Source organism: Olea europaea, chromosome 11, assembly GCF_002742605.1.
Source record: "Olea europaea var. sylvestris chromosome 11, O_europaea_v1, whole genome shotgun sequence".
Taxonomy (NCBI): domain Eukaryota; kingdom Viridiplantae; phylum Streptophyta; class Magnoliopsida; order Lamiales; family Oleaceae; genus Olea; species Olea europaea.
Window position 1 is genome coordinate 17,472,447 of NC_036247.1, and position 21,592 is coordinate 17,494,038.

At 37.6% G+C, this 21,592-nt stretch overlaps 2 long non-coding RNA genes and 1 other non-coding gene across 3 annotated transcripts; 2 read left to right on the top strand and 1 right to left on the bottom strand.

The window, feature by feature from the left end:
• Positions 1–16,983: 16,983 nt before the first annotated feature.
• Positions 16,984–17,068, top strand: TRNAM-CAU. Its single transcript is given in 2 exon segments — positions 16,984–17,021; positions 17,033–17,068. It is a non-coding gene; the product is annotated as a tRNA-Met (tRNA).
• Positions 17,069–17,269: 201 nt separating this feature from the next.
• LOC111403631 lies at positions 17,270–18,738 on the bottom strand. Its single transcript, XR_002704501.1, has 2 exons — positions 18,631–18,738; positions 17,270–17,832 (listed from the first exon to the last, which is right to left on the bottom strand). It is a non-coding gene; the product is annotated as an uncharacterized LOC111403631 (long non-coding RNA).
• A 1,180-nt stretch (positions 18,739–19,918) lies between these two features.
• LOC111403630 lies at positions 19,919–20,699 on the top strand. Its single transcript, XR_002704500.1, has 2 exons — positions 19,919–20,003; positions 20,075–20,699. It is a non-coding gene; the product is annotated as an uncharacterized LOC111403630 (long non-coding RNA).
• Positions 20,700–21,592: the final 893 nt, after the last annotated feature.

Consider the following 21,592-nt stretch of genomic DNA (forward strand, 5'->3'; position numbering starts at 1 on the left):
GTAGCATCGTCAGTTTTATGACATGGTATGAAGTGCTCCATTTTACTAAACCTATCGACCACTACAAATATTAAATCCCGATCCCTTTTTGTCCTAGGCAAACCTAACACAAAGTCCATAGATATGTTTACCCAAGGTTCACTAGGTACAGGCAAAGGAGTATACAAACCATGGGGTCGAACCTTAGACTTAGCCTTTTTACAAGTTATGCACTTTCCACATATTTGTTCTACGTCATGTCGTATTTTAGGCCAATAAAAATGTTCCCCTAACATGTCTAAAGTTTTTTGAACCCCGAAGTGTCCTATTAGACCACCCCCATGTGCTTCCCTTATCAATAATTCACGCAAAGAACAATTAGGAATGCACAACTTATTTTCCCTAAACAAATGTCCTTCATGCCTAAAGAATTTATCAAATGCAACTTTGTCACATGAAGCATAAATACTAGAAAAATCACAATCAGATTTATACATGCCCTTAATATGTTCGAAACCAAGTAATTTAGTACTTAATGAATTTAAAAGCACGTACCTTCGAGACAACGCATCAGCAACTCTATTTTCGTTACCTTGTTTGTACTTGATGACATAGGGAAATGTCTCGATAAACTCCACCCATCTCACATGTCTTTTGTTCAACTTACCTTGACCTCGCAAATGCTTTAAAGATTCATGATCGGTGTGTATCACGAATTCCTTTGGCCATAAGTAGTGCTGCCAAGTCTCCAATGCTCGAACAAGTGAATACAACTCCTTGTCATATGTCGGATAATTCAATGCTGCCCCCACTCAACTTTTTGCTAAAGTAAGCAATAGATCTCATTTCCTGCATTAACACTGCTCCTATACCTATTCCTAATGCATCACACTCAACCTCGAATGTTTTATCAAAATTTGGTAATGCCAAAACAGGTGCTTTACATAACTTATCCTTAATTGTGTTAAATGCAATTTCTTGAGATTCTTCCCAATGAAAACCTACACTCTTCTTTACTATTTTAGTCAACGGTGTGGTGATGGTGCTAAAATCTCTTACAAATCGCCTATAAAAACTAGCCAATCCATGAAAACTCCTAACTTCAGTTAGAGTTTTAGGTGTTGGCCATTCCTTTATAGCTTTTATCTTTTCTTCATCGACTTCCGCCCCATTAGCACTAACCACAAATCCTAGGAAAACAACTCTATCCATGCAAAATGTGCACTTTTTGAAATTAGCATATAGTTGTTCCTTTCGCAATACAACAAGCACACAATTTAAATGTTCTAAATGCTCATCTAGGGTTTTGCTATAGATTAATATGTCATCAAAATAAATTACAATAAATTTCCCAATAAAAGCACGCAAGACATGGTTCATTAAATGCATAAAAGTGCTCGGTGCATTAGTGAGTCCAAACGGTATAACTAACCATTCATACAATCCATACTTAGTCTTAAACGCCGTTTTCCATTCATCACCCTCCCGCATGCGAATTTGATGATGCCCACTCTTAAGATCAATCTTACTAAAAATGCAAGCATCATGCAACTCATCAAGCATATCATCTAGCCTAGGTATTGGGTGACGATACTTTACCGTGATATTGTTGATAGCTCGGCAATCCACGCACATTCTCCAAGTCCCATCCTTCTTAGGCACCAGCAAAACAGGTACAACACATGGACTCATGCTCTCCCTGACATAACCTTTGCTCATCAACTCCTCCACTTGCTTTTGAAGCTCCTTCGTCTCCTCGGGATTGCTTCGGTAAGCTGGTCAATTCGGTATGACAGCTCCTGGTACAAAGTTAATCTGGTGCTCGATGCCTCTGATTGGTGACAATCCACTTGGCATCTCCTCAGAAAACACATCGTCGAACTCCTGCAATAAAGACTTAACCAAACTAGGGAGGGATGTGTTAGAATCCTCAAAATTGAGGAGGGACTCCTTGTACACTAACAATATCATTTGCCTATTATCGCTCATAGCCTTTTTCAACTCACTCTCCTTTGCATAGAAGTTAACCTTTGGCTTTTCTCTCCGCTCAGCTGACTCTCTTTCTCTCCTCTCAACTGACTCTTTTTCTCTCCGCTCATGTGGCTTCTCTCTCTTTTCTCCACTCTCTGCCACCTCACTATTTTCTCTCTTATTGATGGTTTCACTATTGCCTCTCCTTTTTTCTGACTCTCTTATTCTCTCGTCTTCCTCACTTTTCAGCTTGATTTGATCTCCATACACTTGTGCCGGTGTTAATGGTGCAAGAGTAATAGTCTTCCCATCCTTGACAAAGCTATAACGATTCCTATAACCATCATGTGTGACCCTTCTATCATATTGCCATGACCTTCCTAATAAGATATGACCCACATGCATAGGCACCACATCACATACTACTTTGTCACTATAACTCCCAATTGAGAAATTAATTAAAACTCTTTTATTCATCCTAACTTCCCCACTTTCATTCAACCATGGCAACTTATAAGGCCTAGGGTGTCTTAACAATGCTAGTCCTAATTTCTCAACTAAAGTTGTACTAGCTACATTCGTACAACTCCCACCATCAATAATCATACTACATACCTTATCATTGACGTAACAACATGTGTGGAATATATTTTCTTGCTGCTGCTCCGAATCATCCACTTTGACTTGAGTGTTAAGAGCTCTCCTTGACACCAACGATTCCCCAACAACAAACTCCAATTTTTCTTCTTCTTCAACGTCCTCCAATGCAAGCATGTCCTCAAACTCTCCTTCACTTTCACTCACCACTTCTCCATTATCCAACAAATCATTACCCGTTTATTTGGGCATTGAGAAGTAATGTGCCCTGACCCCAAGTATCTGAAACACTTGATGTCTTGATTCCTTGATGGTTGTGAATTTGTTTTGGGTGCTGTTTTGCTAGCACTTTCTTCTTTCCCTTTCTGCCACTCATTCCTACCTTTAGGTACTGCTTTATCACCTTTATTGTTGTTGTTCCACCCTGGCTTCCAAGATGAATTAACACTCGAAGTTCCTAACGGCTGCCTAGCTGCTCCTTTCCTCTTCAGCTGTCTCTCTACCTTCATAGCCACATGCAACATGTCTTCCAACTCCACATAATATTGCAACTCCACTACATTGGCAATTTCCCTATTCAACCCATTCAAGAATCGTGCCATGGTAGCCTCCCGATCCTCCACCACATTGGCCCTAATCATGAGTATTTCCATCTCCTTATGATAGTCCTCTACACTTTTCGACCCTTGATATAGACCTTGCAGTTTTTGATGGATCTCTCGGTAATAGTGGCTAGGAACAAACCTCTTTCTCATCAATGACTTCAATTCCTCCCAAGTGCCGATTGGTCTTCCCCCACTCCTACGTTGTGAAGTAATCACTTGATCCCACCATGAAATTGCATAGTCACTGAACTCCAAAACTGCTAACTTCACCTTTTTCTCCTCCGAATAGTTATAACACTCGAAGATCATTTCAACCTTTCTTTCCCACTCCAGGTATGCCTCGGGATCACTCATTCCCTTGAATGAAGGAACTGTCATTTTTATATTTCCTAAGTTTCTATCCAACTCCTCCCCGCGATCATTCTGACCCCATCTGTCGAACCTATCGCCTCTATTCCTCATCCTTCCCATCTCAACACCGTAAAATTTATCTTCGCCCATGTCACTCCCATATCCATACTCCTCTCGCCTTTCCCTCCTAGGCTCCCATCTATCCGGTCCTCTGGCATTGGATACATCCACTTGATGCCCCCGACTAAGATTAGCCACCGATGTACCTAATCTATTCATCCAAGCCTCCTGCTTCTCCAACCTATCTCTCACATCTCCAAACGCCCTCTCAAACCTTCGCACTAAATCCTCCGTTGCATTGCTATTATTGTCTTGTCGGCTTGAGTTTGATTCTGTCCTTTTTGACATCCTAACACTAAAATTTTATTTTACTGCCTCACCAAAAGTCACTCGGAAACACACACAAGGCTTTCACCCTCTATTAAGTTCACCTCTCTGCCTTTTACCACTCAATTCTTTCAACAGTTGCTTCTAGGAACAATCAATGAACTCAATCAATCAATCAATTCGTGTAGAATTCCCCAAAACGGATGTGACTTAATAATTGTAACAAAGGACTCAAAGAAAACTTTTAAAACTTGATTTGAATGAAGGAATGGAATGATTCAATGTGTCCAAGTAATTTAGAAACGATAATGAATAATAATAATTGGTATTTGACGGATCAATAATTATTTAACAAATTTTTTTTAACTGTACGGATGAACAGTACCGTACGGATGAACAGTAATATTTTTTTTAGATCCGGAAATCAACAACAAAACCAAAAAAGAAAACGAAAACTGATTTGGGCGAAAATTGAGTCCAAAAACGGAATTTGAAGATTTTTTATGAAACTTTTGGATCAAGGATCAAGAAAAACCTTCTGGACACAATAACACAAGAAATTGAAAAAAATTAGAATACAAAGGATATAACCTGATTAAATTGGAGTCAAAGCTCTGATACCAACTGATGCGAACCCCGTAGCAATGGAGACTACGAAACCCACAACGAGATTGATGCAGAACCCAAGAATGCCAATACTAACCCGATTTTGGATCTTGAACCCCAAGAATTGAACCAAGAAACCCTAGATTAGCGAAGAACCTAAAACCCCTTGATTACAGTTGAAAGAACCCACAATCCGATTGATAGAATGCCACAAGAAGTTGAATCTTGATAAGTTCCAAGATTGTTCAAAAAGAAAAATTAAATTGAAAAAATAATTCTCTCTCTATAATATTAAGCAATAGTCAAAGTTCAAAGGTTTTTATAATGAAAAGATATTCTCCTATTTATACTAATGAATAAAAAATCCAAAACCATCAAATTATGGTAATAATTTGATTCCATAAGAATTCTATCGAAACTAGGAAATTCGGCCAAAAATAGGAAAATCGCTAATTTTTTTGGCCCATGCGGCCGCATGGTGTAAATTCATGCAGTCACATGGTTTAACTTGAGTTGATCCTTTGTTTTTCGGTATCATGCTATGCGGCCGCATGTAATTTTGCCTGTGCGGCCGCATGGTCTTGATTTCTGCCTCCGCTTTCGTCGCTTGATAACAAATTGATCCAAGTCGATTCGGCCTTCGACCCGAACATGAAAGTTGCTCCATTTTGAGTCCCGAACATGGTTCCATCCATGGTTTCTTGAACGAGCAATCCCATCGCTTGTTTCACTTGCTTTGCCCTTGATCGTGTCATTGGTCCACCATCAACTATCAACGAGTCTCGTCTCGCACTTGCCTTCGTCGGGCTCGACTCCTGGATCATATCAGGTGACCTAGTCATGTGCCTATGTGGTGCAACGTGAAAGTAGGTGTTGTCTAGTTCAAATTAATTGGGAATCCATTGAAATACATCTTATGCCATGTTGGTGAATCAACGTATATGCAAAAAGCACCTAATTGTACACACAAGGGTATTGTGGCATTTAAGCAAACACTTGGTGTGCATTATGTGAAGATGCTACCAATGTAATGAATTGAATGTAAGAATCATTCCATAGTTTCCACTACACAATCACATCAAATCCAAACACACATGAACTAGCCTAATCTCCCTCAAATCGTCAAATTTGAAATTTCAATCATGATAACCCGAAGACGGAATTGAGAGGGATTTAAGAACACTTACCTCGTATTTGTAGGGTTGAATTGAGTTCAAAAGTTGATTTCCTTTCGATGCTATTACCTTTCAACGATGAGATTTGTGTGTAGAATATGTGATGCTAGCTCAAAATCGTGTCCTAGGAAAGTGTGGTCGGGAGAGAGTTTGGGGGAAAAAATATGGAAGGTAAATGAAGGATTATTGCCATGCGACCGCATGGCTTTAGCCTCTGCGGTCGCATGGTTCAAGTGGCTTTGGCTACTTAATTCTTGGATCCTATATGTGCGGTCGCACTGTGTGACCGCATGGGTGAAATATATATATATATATTATTTTTTTACTTTGCATAAGAAAGAATTAATAGTAAGAATAAAATAAAATGATATCCCCAAGAATCCGACCTTTGACTAAAATTGTGGTTTTCACTTGAAGAATTGACCGGGCTCTCGACGTCCCCAATTTTTTTCAAAAACATACTTCTAAGCATTCTAGGATGTGTATGGGTCGTAAACTTAGTACCCAAAATCGAAATTTATTATTTTATCATTATTATTATTATTTTAAATCACACATTGATATGTGAAATTTAGAAAACAAAATTTACCTCGAAAAACGTGAATTTCACACCCAATCACCCAAACTACTCCAATCAACCCGACTCGTGTGTGATGCTTAAGGACTCATGTGAACAGTGCTTGGACTCTTTTAACATGTATGGATGATCAATGACCACATGAAAAAAATGCAATAAATGAAATTGAATAAAAAATAATTTCTAATCTAATGCAAATAGTATAATAAATTAAATAAAAAGGATACAATGAGTTGCCTCCCACCCAGCGCTAGGTTATAATTGATAGCTCGACTTTTCTGCAGCTGATTTATTCTGGCATCTTGAGTTGAACGGTGGACTTTTGGTTGGAGAAGTCACCACCTTAGTAGTGTTTCAGTCTTTGCCCATTAACAGTGAAGGTACCCTTAGTCTCGTGGCTCACTTGTATAGTCCCATATGGTAAAACCTTCGTGACAGTATAAGGACCCGACCACCTTGATCTTAGTTTTCCTGGGAAAAGCTTGAGTCTCGAATTATACAATAGTACTTTCTGCCCCACTTTAAACTCTCGCCTCTGAATATGCATGTCGTGCCACTTCTTGGTTCATTCATTGTAAAGTTTTGAATTTTCATAAGCTTCCATTCTAAACTCATCTAACTCATTAAGTTGTAGTAGGCGCTTTTCACCGGCGGCGCTCAAGTCCATATTCAACTGTTTCATAGCCCAGTATGTCCGGTGCTCCATTTCTAATGGCAGATGGCACGCTTTCCTAAAGACTAGGCGGTATGGAGACATGCCGATCGGGGTCTTGAATACTGTTATGTAAGCCCATAATGCATCGTCCAGCTTTTTAGACCAATCATTTCTAGATGAATTCACAGTGACTTCTAGTATTCTCTTCAGCTGCCAATTAGATACCTCAACTTGCCCGCTGGTCTGTGGATGATATGGAGTAGCAGCATGGTGTTTAACGCCATATTTATTCAACAACTGCTCAAACTGGCGATTACAGAAATGCTCGCCCCCGTTGCTGATTATAGCCCGCGGTGTACCATATCGGGTGAAAATGTATTTCTTCAAGAACCCAATTACTGCCTTTGAGTCATTTGTTGGCAGTGCAACTGCTTCCACCCATTTTGATACGTAATCCACTGCTACCAAGATATATTGATTTGAGAACGAAGGGGGGAAAGGTCCCATGAAGTCAACTCCCCAAACATCAAATATCTCCACTTCCAAAATGTTATTCAGTGGCATTTTATTCCTCCTCGAGATATTCCCAGTGCATTGACATCGGTCACACCTCTTAACAAACTCAAATGTGTCTCTAAACAGTGTAGGCCAGTAGAACCCTGATTGTAGAATCTTTGCAGCTGTTTTTGAAGCCCCAAAATGCCCTGCATATGCAGATCAATAGCAGTGCTCGAGAATCTCATGTACTTCTTCCTAGGTATGCATCTCCTTACTATCTGATCAGCCCTTCGCCTATAGAGAATTGGGTCATCCCAAAAGTAATACTACAATTCGGCGAAAAACTTTTTCCTTTGGTGACTCGAGTAGTCCGGTGGTGGGATGGAATTAGCCAAGTAATTGACAATATCTGCGTACCAAGGTGCTTCATCTACTTTCAACATCTGCTCATCTGGGAAGATCTCATTGATGTCCACTAATTCTTCTGTCTCCCCAGGCTCTAATCGGAATAGGTGATCCGCTACTACATTCTCACTGCCCTTCTTGTCTCGTATCTCGATATCGAATTCTTGCAGCAATAACACCCAACGAATCAACCTCGGCTTTACATCCTTCTTTGTGAGTAGATACTTCAATGCTGGATGATCTGTGTAGACTATGACTTTAGACCCGACAAGGTATGACCTGAATTTGTCGAATGCATATACTACAGCCAATAGCTCCTTTTCAGTGGTGGCATAATTAATTTGCGCTTCATTTAGAGTCCTACTTGAATAGTAAATTACGCGAAAGATTTTGTTTCTCCGCTGTCCTAATACTGCACCCACGGCGTGATCACTTGCATCACACATCAATTCAAAAGGGAGTTCCCAGTCTGGTGCCACAATTACTGGTGCTTTCGTAAGCTTCTCCTTTAAAGTGTTGAATGTTGTGAGGCATTCTTCATTAAACTCAAAGGTTACGTCTTTCATTAGCAGATTACATAACGGTTTAGTGACCTTCGAGAAATCTTTTATAAATCTCCTGTAGAAACCCGCATGCCCCAAGAAACTACGAACTCCTTTAACTGATGTAGGTGGTGGTAACTTTTCAATAACATGAATTTTTGCCTTGTCCACCTCAATTCCTTTTGCTGAGATTTGATGCCCGAGTACAATGCCTTCTTACACCATAAAGTGGCATTTCTCCCAATTGAAAACCAGGTTAGTCTCCTTGCATCTCTGTAAGACCAAATTCAGGTGCTCTAGACATTCATCGAATGAAGATCCAAACACTGAGAAATCATCCATGAAAACTTCAATAAACATTTCAGTCATATCGGAGAATATCGCCATCGTACATCTCTGAAATGTGGCTGGAGCGTTGCAAAGACCAAAAGGCATCTTACGATAGGCAAAAGTACCATAGGGACAGGTGAAAGTGGTCTTCTCCTGATCTTCTGGTGCGACAGGTATCTGATTATAGCCCGAGTATCCATATAGGAAACAGTAATGTGAATGTCCAGCCAATCTTTCTAACATCTGATCGATAAATAGGAGGGGAAATGATCCTTTCGTGTGGCTGCATTGAGTTTGCGATAGTCGATGCAAACTCTACATCCCGTAACTATTCTGGTGGGAATTAATTCATTCTTCTCATTTTTCACCACTGTGATTCCCCCTTTTTTCGGTATCACTTGAACTGGGCTAATCCATGCACTATCTGAAATTGGATAAATAATTCCTGCATCCAGTAATTTCAATATCTCTGCCCTGACCACTTCCTTCATGTTCGGATTTAACCTTCTCTGACCCTCTATACTTGGCTTGCAATTTTCCTCCATTAGAATCTTATGCATGCACAGAGAAGGGCTCATTCCTTTAATGTCAGCTATTGTCCACCCAATCGCCGTCTTGTTCTCTTTGAGTACCCTGAGCAATTTTTCTTCCTCCACCTCACTGACTGTATTCGAAATGATTACTGGAAGTGTATCTGACTCCCCCAAATATGCATATCTGAGATGTGGTGGTAGTTGCTTGAGTTCCAAAACTAGTGGCTGCTGAATGGAAGGTAGTGCCTTTGTATTTCCCGTCTCCAGTTCCTCGAAGTGCCTCTTTCGGGTGTATGGCGGGTTGGTCTCCAAAAATCTTGCACATGTTTCAATTTCAAGAGATTCTGATTGGACTGATTGGGATTGTATAATACATGCCTCATAGGCATCAGATGGACCGTGTAGTAAGAATGTTTCTTGTACTGCCTTGTCAATAATGTCAACTTGATAACAGCTGTCAGATTCTGCTGGTAGTTTCATTGCCTTGAATACATTGAATGATATTTGCTCCTCTCCTAATCTTAAAATCAACCGACCCCTTTGAACATCAATTAACACTCTCCCTGTTGCCAGAAATGGTCTATCAAGTATCAATGGGACGTCCTTGTCCACTTCCATGTCCAGGATAAGAAAATCTGCTGGGAATATGAACTTCTCAACCTTGATAAGCACATCTTCAATTATTCCTCTGGGATGTGTCAGTGACCTGTCAGCCAGCTGAAGTGTCACAGTGGTTGCTTTAGCTTCTCCCAAACCGAGTTTCCTGAAAATAGACAAAGGCATTAAATTAATACTTGCACCGAGGTCACATAATGCTTTATCGAAATATACTTCATCGATTTTGCAAGGAACAGTAAAACTCCCTGGATCTTTTCGTTTTGGTGGAAGCTTATTCTAGATTCTGGCACTACATTCCTCCGTAAGCATAATTGTCTCATGGTCTTCCAGCTTGCGTTTATTTGATATGATATCCTTCAGAAATTTCGCGTAGCTAGGCATCTGGAATAGTGCATCAGCTAGTGGGATGTTGATATGGAGCTTTTTGAAGACTTCTAGAAATTTTTTGTATTGTTGCTCCACTTTTTGCTTCTTCAAGTGCTGTGGAAAGGGAATCGGAGACTCGTAGGGGTTGACTGTGACTTTGGCCTTATCCTGTGACTCTTCTGAATTTTTCTTTAAACTTGATTCCTTTACAACAGTCTCTTCTTCAGTGGGGGAAGATGTTTCTCCAATCACACCCGGTCTCTTGACATGGATTTCAGGCAATGCACTCCACTTCGAGTTGTAAAGGCCTTGGCTTGCTCTTAAGGATTGATTTCTGTATTACTTGGTAAGTTACCTGGCGTTCTGCCAGTTAATGCGATGGTTAGCTGCCCCATCTGAGTTTCCAAATTTTTTATGGCTGCATTTTGATTTTGAAGTGTAGCTTCGACCTTCTCCATGAATTTTCCTATCATATCTTCCAATTGAGGCATCTTCTCTTGTTGTTGAAATTGCCCCTGTGGCTTATTCTGATTCTGGTTGCTCCAAGAGAAGTTGGGATGCTTCTTCCAGCTGGGATTGAAAGTCTCTCCATATTGATTGTGTTGCTGGCGTTGTCTCTACTGTGCGTAATCTGCTTGCTCAATTCCTTGCATGAGTATTGGGCAATCTGATGTTTTGTGCTCGATTCCACATTCTTCACAATTGCTCTTCTTAGCTTGTGATTCTTGTGATATGCTTTCCACCTTGTGATACAGAGAGTCAATTTTTGCAGATATTGCTGAATAAGCGTCCACCTCGTAGACACCTGGAGTTTTCTTTGGGATAGCCCTCTCAGAAGACCACATGGCTGATGTGGTAGCCATTCGCTCAAATAATTCCAATGCCCCATCAACTGTTCGTGTGGATATTGAGCCATCTGATACTGAATCCACCATGCTCTTATGGTATGGAAGTAATCCTGTGTAGAAGAATCGAATCTGAGTCTTTTTATCGAACCCATGCTGAGGGCATTTCCGAAGCATGTTTTTAAATTTGTTCCAGGCTTCATCAAATGATTCATTCTCTCCTTGATTGAATACTGATATATCATGTCTCAGCTTCGCTATCTTGGCTGGGGAGAAGAACTTTGTGTAGAATTTGTGTGCCAGCTCATTCCATGTAGTGATACTTGCAACCGAGAGTGAATCCAACCATTCAAGTGCTCTGTCTCGTAACGTATGTGGAAAAAGCCTTAATCTGATAGCGTCATCCCAAATCCCTTGGTATCTGAAATGTTGACACATATCGAGAAATCGAGATACGTGTGTGTGTGGATTCTCCTCGGCTTTGCCATAGAATTGGTGTCCATTTTGAAACAGCTGTATTACATTGGTCTTCAATTGAAAGTTGGGCTGCCCAAACGGTGGATATACAATGCTGGATTGGCTTTGAATAGCTTGAGAAGTCAAGAAGTCCCCCAAAATTTCATTTCTTTAGTCCACTGCCTCTCCTTCGTTAGCTTGAATAATAGGATTGTTTAATTCATTGGCCATTTGTACTTGTGCTTCGCAGTGATCTCTTTGTCGTCGATGAAAGGTGTGCTCAATTTCAGGATCAGCTGGAATCAATTCTCCTCCAGGCAATCGTAACATGCAAATCTGAGAATTAAAACCAGTACGAGCACTGAGATTCAAACAATTTAAATAACTAAAACACAAATAAAGGATAATAACCCTAAATAAAAATAGAAATAAAAAACAAAATTATGCTAGTAAAATAGAAATTGAGGTCGAATTAGTGCCTCGAGAAATAAAATTAAACTAAACTCAATCCCCGGCAACGGCTCCAAAAACTTGTTCACGAAATTATTTCTTTCTATTTTAAACCACCGCAAGTGTACGGTTCGTTAACAAGTAATAAAGTGGATTCAATGAGTCCGAATATCGTCCCACAGATATTGATTAGTTCAAATTTTACCTACCTTAGCCTTAACCGAAACTAAATTACCAAAGTGAATGTATACCTAATTGAACCTCAATTATGCAAAATTTGATTTTTTTTATGATTAAACTGAAATTAATATGCAAAACAATAAATTAAAACACAAGAACGAAATCTAAAAGTTGAGAACGCACGTGTTATAATTATTAGGAAAGAAATATGCTAGGATCACGAATTCCCATGCAATTATCACTTTAAACCCTAGTTTCACAATATGACAACACATTTCAATTTTGACGAATCAATGTTCCTAAGTCTATCCAATACTCTCTCTCTAGATGTAACAAACTCTACATACCACCGGTCTATATTTCTATGACAAGAGCATATGTAAAAATGCATGCGATTTTATGAACATTTAAAGATTCACGTAGAGTATATCTGTATATTTCTATCCGCTATCGGACCTACGATGAATTATATTATGTCAAATCTATTCCAATTCTCTCGAATGCAAGAATAAATCACTTAAATTCACACAATTACAAGCCCTTAATTGCTGAAACATTAATTGCATATAAATCATTCAATATAATAAAAATTGTGTCTTAACGTCAAATTGCAAAACTAGAATATTAAAATTCAAATCACATGGTTCATCGATCTCCTAGCATAATAAAAATCTAGCCTAGCATGATTAAAATAACAAAATATATCAAAGTTTGTATATAAGACATCACCGGGTTATAAAACTTGAATAAATCTTCAAGTTCTTCGTAGCAATCTTTGTTCTTGCGCTCAAATCCTCTCCAAGAGTTGTTTTTCGGCCTCCAATTACGTTCTGGGCATCTCTGGAATGTTTTTGATATTTATATCCCGTGGAAAATTAGGTTTTCATAGGTATTTCAATCGTATAAGGAAAGAAAAGATTCACGCTGAAATTGTGCCATGCGACCGCATGGTTTTAATCCGTGCGACCGCATGGTTATCCTCTTTTTCCAGTTGAATTCCCTGCATCACTTCGTGCGGCCGCACGACATTTCTACCATGTGACCGCATGGTAGAATTAATCTTTCATTTCCTACAAATTGGTCCTTTTACTTGAATCTTCCACTTCTTTGCATCTTTTCTTCATTCTTCACATTTCATCATCCCAAAATATCATCAATTTGTATTTGGCAAACTCAATTTCTTGATTTATTTATCGGGTCAACTTTTGGGTAATTGCACCTTGGTCCTTAAACTTTCACTTTGTGTCATTTTAGTCATTTTCGCGTCTTTTCTCATGTATTTCACCATATTCATCGGTGTTACCTAAAATTCACAAATATAATGAAATTAAATCACAATTCAATCATTTTATTCGTAATTATGTCATGTTTGTGACCTAAATAAGTGTGCAAAAACACACTTATCAAAAAGTAAGTTAAAAAATTTCATGATTGAAAATAATTTGTCTTTATAGATATCTTATCATGAAATTTAGAAATATTGACAACAAAAGGATGCTAACAATCTATGCCTGTAATTTGTAGGCAACAACTTAATGTCGATAGAAAAATTATGAATGCAGATAATTGCCTTAGAAAAATCTTTGCAGCTCGAGTATCGATCAAATGTGGTAATATCACAGCAAACTCCACTTTAAAAGTACATACAAGAATAGGCAAACGATTTGGTTGAAGTGACAATTCTATATATAATTTATCAACTGTGACATGGTCAATTTATATCTAACATGAGTGTGAAAGGAGATATGAGACATATATCGAAACTCTCGTCCTCGTTATCAAAATAGTCAATAGGTGCAAGAATAAAAATTTCATTTTCTTCGTCAAGAGGACAAACACAACTAGACTTAAGAAGTGGCTGGAGTGGTATGTCTAATTTTTTACATAATTGATGAAGTTGGAAAGATATGTACCGAATGTTGGCCAATAGTAAGTTTCGTCTCAAGATTGGGGTCTAGGAATGTCGTTGGGCAAAGTTTCAGTATTCAAGTTACCGATAAACCTAGACATTGTGAAATGGAAAGCCTCATAAATATAAAAATTGTGCAATAACTTTTCAAAGTGGGCTAGATAGCAATGTTATGAAAGTCCGACCGGACCGACTGGTTCAACTGAAAAATCGAAATCCAATCTCATCACTAGTCCAGTCTTAATGTATTAACCTAAAAAGAAAAGACCGGTAAAAAACCATGTAACTGGCCATTTTAATCTAAAAATCGGTCTGATTTTAGATAGGAAAACCTAGACCCGTTTTCCTATGTATAAGGCCTTTTCAAATAAAAAACAGGGAAATTTTCATAAGATTTTAAGTATCATATATTTCAAAATTAAGAAAATAAGTTTCAAAATTCAAAAATCAGATTTTTATTAAAATTTATTTATGGTTTAATTAATTAATTTATTAATTAAATATATTTAGGTCATAAATATGTACAATTTGGTCACAAAATAACGATTTAATTAGTTAATTATCATTTTTCAATCACAAATCAAAAAATTTATGTCACAAATTATTTTACAGTCATAATTCAAAAATTTTATAAATCACAATTTTTCATCAGTCGCAAATCAAAAAATTTATGAGTCAAGATTTATTTATTGATTACAAATCACGAATATTATAAGTCACAACTTATTATACAATCACAAATTATCAAATTATCGATCACAAATTAATAATTTTTTAAGTCACACATTATTTATTGGTCTCAATTTATATTTATTATTGGTCATATTGTTTATTGGTCACAAATTAATCAATTTAATGATCACAGTTAACCAAATAATTTGTGATCAACACTAATGACCACAACCATTGACCCGACCACGACCACCAAAACCAAGCAGCACCTCCACTTACACCACCAACAAAAACCATCACAAACCTCCAGCAACACCTAGCACCAATGTAACCCATCACCACCGTACCCAGATTGGAGAAAAAACCACCTCATAAAACCTATCACCACCACACCGTACCCTCCACTCACCCTGCAAAAACATTGCAAACACCATCACCTCAAAACCATCACTGTATAACACCCATCTCCACTCTCTGCACCACCACCACCAGCAGCTTTATCAGCACCTCCACCTATAGCGACTTAACATAGGTGCGACCCCAATAGGGGCACGATGCCAACTCCGACCACAGAGATGCAACAATTTTTGAACAAATTCCTCAATCCACAACCTCCACAACCATTAACACCACATTCACCGCTACCACACCAAATCACCGACTACAGCCGTCGGACCACCATCTTCTCATAGTCATGAGTTGATTTCCACCACCACTACCACATCTACATCACCTCTAAAATCAAAAGCACCACCACCACATTCACCCTAGATATCCACCAAATCACCGACTACAACCGTCACCATCTTCCCTATAGTCGTGACTTGATTTCTTTGAGTTGTTGTCGCCACCACGATCTCCACAACCTGCTACGGTTCGCGGTGCTACTCAATCGTGATCTTCCGGTGGCTACTTGTCCTGGGATGGTCGATTTGTAAGAGTAATATTCGACAACGTCATTTCTGAGAGAGAGAGAGAGAGAGAGAGTGAAATAATTAGGGTTTAAAATTGTTTTAATTAATTAATTTTAATATATTAATTAATTAAAAAAATTTTAATTTGTGAAATACTAAACATGATTTCTAATTTATGAAACAGGAATTTCAAATCTATTAAACTATGTAATTTCCACTAAAAAAATTTAAGTTCAAAATGGGCTCTAGCATTTGTAGGCCCACATGTTTCTCCTATTGCCGCTTTTAAAATGGAAGATTACTATCCAACATTCTTTAACTTTAGACTTGGGATCAAGCCTCTCGCAATATTTATCAACTTCCAAGTGTTGGTTTTAAAAGGGAAGATTCCTATACAATATTCTTTAATTTACGATGTGGGATCAAGCCTTTTGCAATTTTAATTATTTAATTGTTTAATTGTTCACTTCATTTTTTAAAATAATTTTGACATCTAGTTCAACCTCGGGTTGACCCTTGACCCTTTTTTCATTTTTGGGTTGATGTTTGGATCGATTTTTAAAACATTGCTAGATAGTAACTAACTTTGAATAGGTTTTTCAATAAATCTTATATCAGTATTGATCAGTTATACATTAACATAACAAATTTGATGGAAGTCACTTAAGTTGTGCAAGAAAAAGAATTTTTTTTAGATTATTGAGCTAATCCACAAATGACTCTCGATCCAACAATCAAAGTCCCACAATTGTAATGGTTGCCTATAAGAATAATGAGTATTGTTAACATAGTCCCTAAATGGAAAATAATTGTATTTGTATGGGAATATACTTTTACATTATTGTTGTTAAAATCATGAGTGTTATTTATTCATGAATAATAATCTATACTATTCGATCTTGATCTATTTATGATACCACATATCCAATCATGTTAAGTGCTAATGAATATATTTGAAAATATTTTAAATATTACTTAACCCTTGTTTGAGCCACATTCATCGAGAAAAATGCATTTTTAAACAGTGTTTTGGCATCATTTTAATCATACATTTTTTAATAAAATAATATTATACACAAATCCAAAACTTTTCCTTATTTTTTAACCACACATTTCACATCATTATACTGTTCAAAAATATAATTTCTTGGCAAAAATGGGATTCAAGGGCTTAAACTATAAGCTGCATATATTTCAATACTATGATAATATCCACGTTCAAACTTTAAGATAAATTGGATGTGAACAAAATAACAATAAAGGCCTGAAAATATTCGTTCCTAACTCTGGTTATTTTATTTTTAGAACATAGTGTCAACACATTTTTCATTTGTATAAAACTGGAGAGAGCAATTATACAACGGGGTGGTGGCGCAGTTGGCTAGCGCGTAGGTCTCATAGCTACTGAGTGATCCTGAGGTCGAGAGTTCGAGCCTCTCTCACCCCATACTTTTTTCTTTCTTGCAAAATTCTTTTGCTTCCAATCCCATTGCCTGGCCGTACCACTTGCCTTGCAAACTGTCCTTGGTCCAAACCCGGTTCACCTTACGATTTTGGTGCCGACCGTACCACGTCGTAGTTCCATTGTTATGCATATTAATTTTTCGTTAATCAAACCCTGATTTCGCAATCCTCTGTGAAGTCGAAACAATTTTGATTCATTTACTATCAGTGAATTGCAATATTCGTACGCGATTATGTATTTCATGTAAGCACATATTTAATTTTTTTGCAGATATCAAGAACGAGAACAACCGGGCGTCAGTGCGATTGAGGAAGAAGTACACCTCTCAGGGCATATCTCAGCGGCACAAAGGATAAGGTCAGGTATACTCAGTACATGAAGATTCGATTCGTGAAACATGGATCGAAACTCTTTGTACACAGATGATTCTTGTTCCCTGGCTCGCTGGACACATCTACGATTAATCTCTCACGATGATCCAGGGATGGGGTGGTGGGGGATTGTTAAGGTTGGGTTTCAAGAAGTACAAGATGATTAGGAACGTAAAGGAGCACCGGAGGAAGAAGCCAAAGGAGGCCAAGAAGCCCAGGTATACCAAATGGCTGGCTTTTCAAGAACAATTATTCACCGCATAAGAGCGTCACTCCCCAGTTTCTTGTCTCCATTACTGTTGTGCCGATTGTCTCCATCATCGCATTTTTTCCTCTCCATCGCTAACATGACCAGTTTGTGCGATTCCATTATACCTTTTGTACTTGTTTTGTGTATTATTTTGTTTGGTGGCGCATTTTTGGAGCAAGAAATAAGTGTAGAAAAATGGAGCATTATTTAACAAAATCAGGGTAAAATGGCATTACTGCCATACTAGTTGATTCGTGAGCCGTTATATTCAAGTTGTTTGCCATTATGATTGAAAATATAACTTATTGCATGTGGAATGTTTTACTAAGCTGTGATGAAGATGTGTTTTGTTGGGTGGTATTTGTGTAAAAATTTCACCTTTTTGTGCCAAAATACCTTTTATACCTCTTATTTGTATTTATGTGTTTCGAACATTTCTGTTTAAGGTGCCTTTTGGGAGCAAGAAATAATTGTGAAAAAATTGAGTCTTTATTTGCGGAAGCATTTGTTTAGTTGTTTGAAGTTATGGCTGAATTTGTAACTTATCGTGTTTGAATTATCGACGAGGCTTTTTAGCAAGAATTGATCACATTGATGATGAAGCTATCCTAGATCAGGATAAGATGGAGCAGATTGAGGACGATGATGGACCATCTGTTTTTTTCCCCAACATGTTCAGCCATCTCATGGACCATCAGCCTCTCATGACAAGATCTTGCTGATGTGATGAAAAGAAATGAGAGAAATGGAGGGGAGGTTGCAAGGTGAGATATCACATCACTTTGGGTGGATGGAAAAAAATAGACACTTATATCGAATTGGCCAAAAGAAGAAAATTTTGACTCTTTTTCCAGAATCACAACTACCAATTGCAAAAAAATCGGTTCTGAGTAAATACTCTTTCAACTGCGATTCCATTATACCTTTTGTACTTGTTTTGTGTATTATTTTGTTTGGTGGCGCATTTTTGGAGCAAGAAATAAGTGTAGAAAAATGGAGCATTATTTAACAAAATCAGGGTAAAATGGCATTACTGCCATACTAGTTGATTCGTGAGCCGTTATATTCAAGTTGTTTGCCATTATGATTGAAAATATAACTTATTGCATGTGGAATGTTTTACTAAGCTGTGATGAAGATGTGTTTTGTTGGGTGGTATTTGTGTAAAAATTTCACCTTTTTGTGCCAAAATACCTTTTATACCTCTTATTTGTATTTATGTGTTTCGAACATTTCTGTTTAAGGTGCCTTTTGGGAGCAAGAAATAATTGTGAAAAAATTGAGTCTTTATTTGCGGAAGCATTTGTTTAGTTGTTTGAAGTTATGGCTGAATTTGTAACTTATCGTGTTTGAATTATCGACGAGGCTTTTTAGCAAGAATTGATCACATTGATGATGAAGCTATCCTAGATCAGGATAAGATGGAGCAGATTGAGGACGATGATGGACCATCTGTTTTTTTCCCCAACATGTTCAGCCATCTCATGGACCATCAGCCTCTCATGACAAGATCTTGCTGATGTGATGAAAAGAAATGAGAGAAATGGAGGGGAGGTTGCAAGGTGAGATATCACATCACTTTGGGTGGATGGAAAAAAATAGACACTTATATCGAATTGGCCAAAAGAAGAAAATTTTGACTCTTTTTCCAGAATCACAACTACCAATTGCAAAAAAATCGGTTCTGAGTAAATACTCTTTCAACCACAAAGAAGTTTATTTGATCCTGCAGCTTATCCCGATGGGAGATAGTCGTGGCTGATGTACGGGATGAGGGTACAACTTCTTTTATCTGTTTACTGAGTACACGTTCCATATTCATGTGGGTCCCCTAATTTCAAAGTTTGATTGTAGATAAAAAATATATTACTGTGGTGGTTATTGGCCTGCCTAACATTGGTAATAGTCTAATAAATAGCTTGAAAGATCTCTTGTTGTCAATGTTTGTGTTACTCCTAGTTTGACAAGCTCTATGCAAGAAGTTCAGCTAGATATTTATGTTAAATTGTTGGACTGACCAGGTGTTGTGATGCTTAAATCTTGTGCAGAATGATGCATCCAATGCTCTTCAAAATTGCAAGAGAATTGAATAATTAGATGATTGCAGTTGGTTCTGTTAATTGGACTTGATTGTTTGTCTTTCCTTTTTTGTTACCATTGTACCGTCATAAGGTAGATTTTGAATTGCCTGATTATGAGCTGTGCAGTAAAGGAAATTCTGAAGCTTTGTCCTGCCTGAACATTGGTAACATTATACAAGGTCTCAAGCTTTGATACTGTTGACTTTCTTCAGAAGGTAATCAGGGGTAAGATCAAACTAGTTCATGGATCCCTATATTTTATCTTATACTGTTCTCTGGATGCAAGCATACTGCACCCGCAGGATGGCGCGCAGCCAACAGTTTTGAACGAAGGTAAGGAATCTGGAGACAATTGAGTTGAGTGGTAACAACTAGTCCATAGGATCTGAAGAAAAGAATGCCGAGCCAGAAAAGGACAAATTTACTAATAGCAGACGAACTGAGAAGCTATGCTAAGGTACCCATGCTAAACGCCAAGTTGAGAAAGCAAAGCAGACAGAAAAGGAAAATCAATCATCTGCAATGGAAGATGATATTGATATGGATGGTGATTATGATTTTGAGGTAGTCTACATCAGGTGACTGTGTGCCGTGGACACTGGCGATGAAGATGGGGGGAGTCATGGAAGTGTTTTGAGCATAAGCGATCTTCCCTTATATTCAACCCTGCGCAAAGAGGGAACATCTATCTGTGGAAGGGACTTCATTCAAGGTTGATGTAAATATAAAGAATAGGGGGCATCTTTTTTATTTTTATTTTTATTTTTATTTTTTTCATAGGTACATTTACTAAAAATAATTGTCAATATTTTTCTTTGTGAATTTTGACCGCATTACATTGTGTGAGTTTTGGTTTATTTTGATGTATATTCAGAACTTTTGGTTGATTGAGATTTATTAACTATTATCAATTTATTTATTTATTTATTATTTTTTTTTTTTTTTGTAGAATGTTAATAATTAGGATGATGGAACAAGGAATGAATGTGAAATCAAAAGGTAAGAAAAAGAAATGATTTTTTGGTTTGATGCATAGAATTGGTTAAGCATTTCATTCGAACAAATTTATGATCAGAATGGATGGGTTTATGTCAATTACTTGTTCTTCCACTTGAATTGAAATGGATTGTGTAATATATTTCAATGCTTTCGCATGAGTTGAGATGGGTTGTGCGCAATATCAGTTCGACTTTTCCTTGAAGGTTGTGATTGATGATTCAGATAAGGGAAATGAACCAATGAGTTTTAGGATTGTGAATGGATTTTGAGTGTAGTTATTCATCGCAAACAATCATAATACGAGGAAAACATGCTACTTTACTACAATGTAATGTTACCAGAAAAACTATATAATGGTTACCTTAGTAACGTTAAATTGTTGTAGTAAATTTTGAATGACTTAAAACACTGTAAGGTTTTTTGGGAATGATCTTGTTGCAGCGACAACCGGTCAATTGGGGGCTGCCACGTCAGTCCCTGTCCAAACAGGGCCTGTCCATATATAGCACGGCCCAGTTTTTTGGGTTAGAAGTCACTCACTTCAGTTTAGAAATTAGTCAGATTTGTTTTGTACGAAAGATGGTATGTGTTGTCACAAGTTTTGGAGAGTATAAATGAAACAATGGTTATAATAAAGAAAATCAGAAGGAAAAAGTAAAAACATAGCTCCATTCACAGAAATTTCAAAATTGGGGAAATTACAGAGTTGTTCCTCAATCTATACTGCTTGGACCAACTTCATCCCCAACCTTTAAAATAAAAACTTTTGACATTAAACTTCATATTATTGTTGCACAATTAGTCT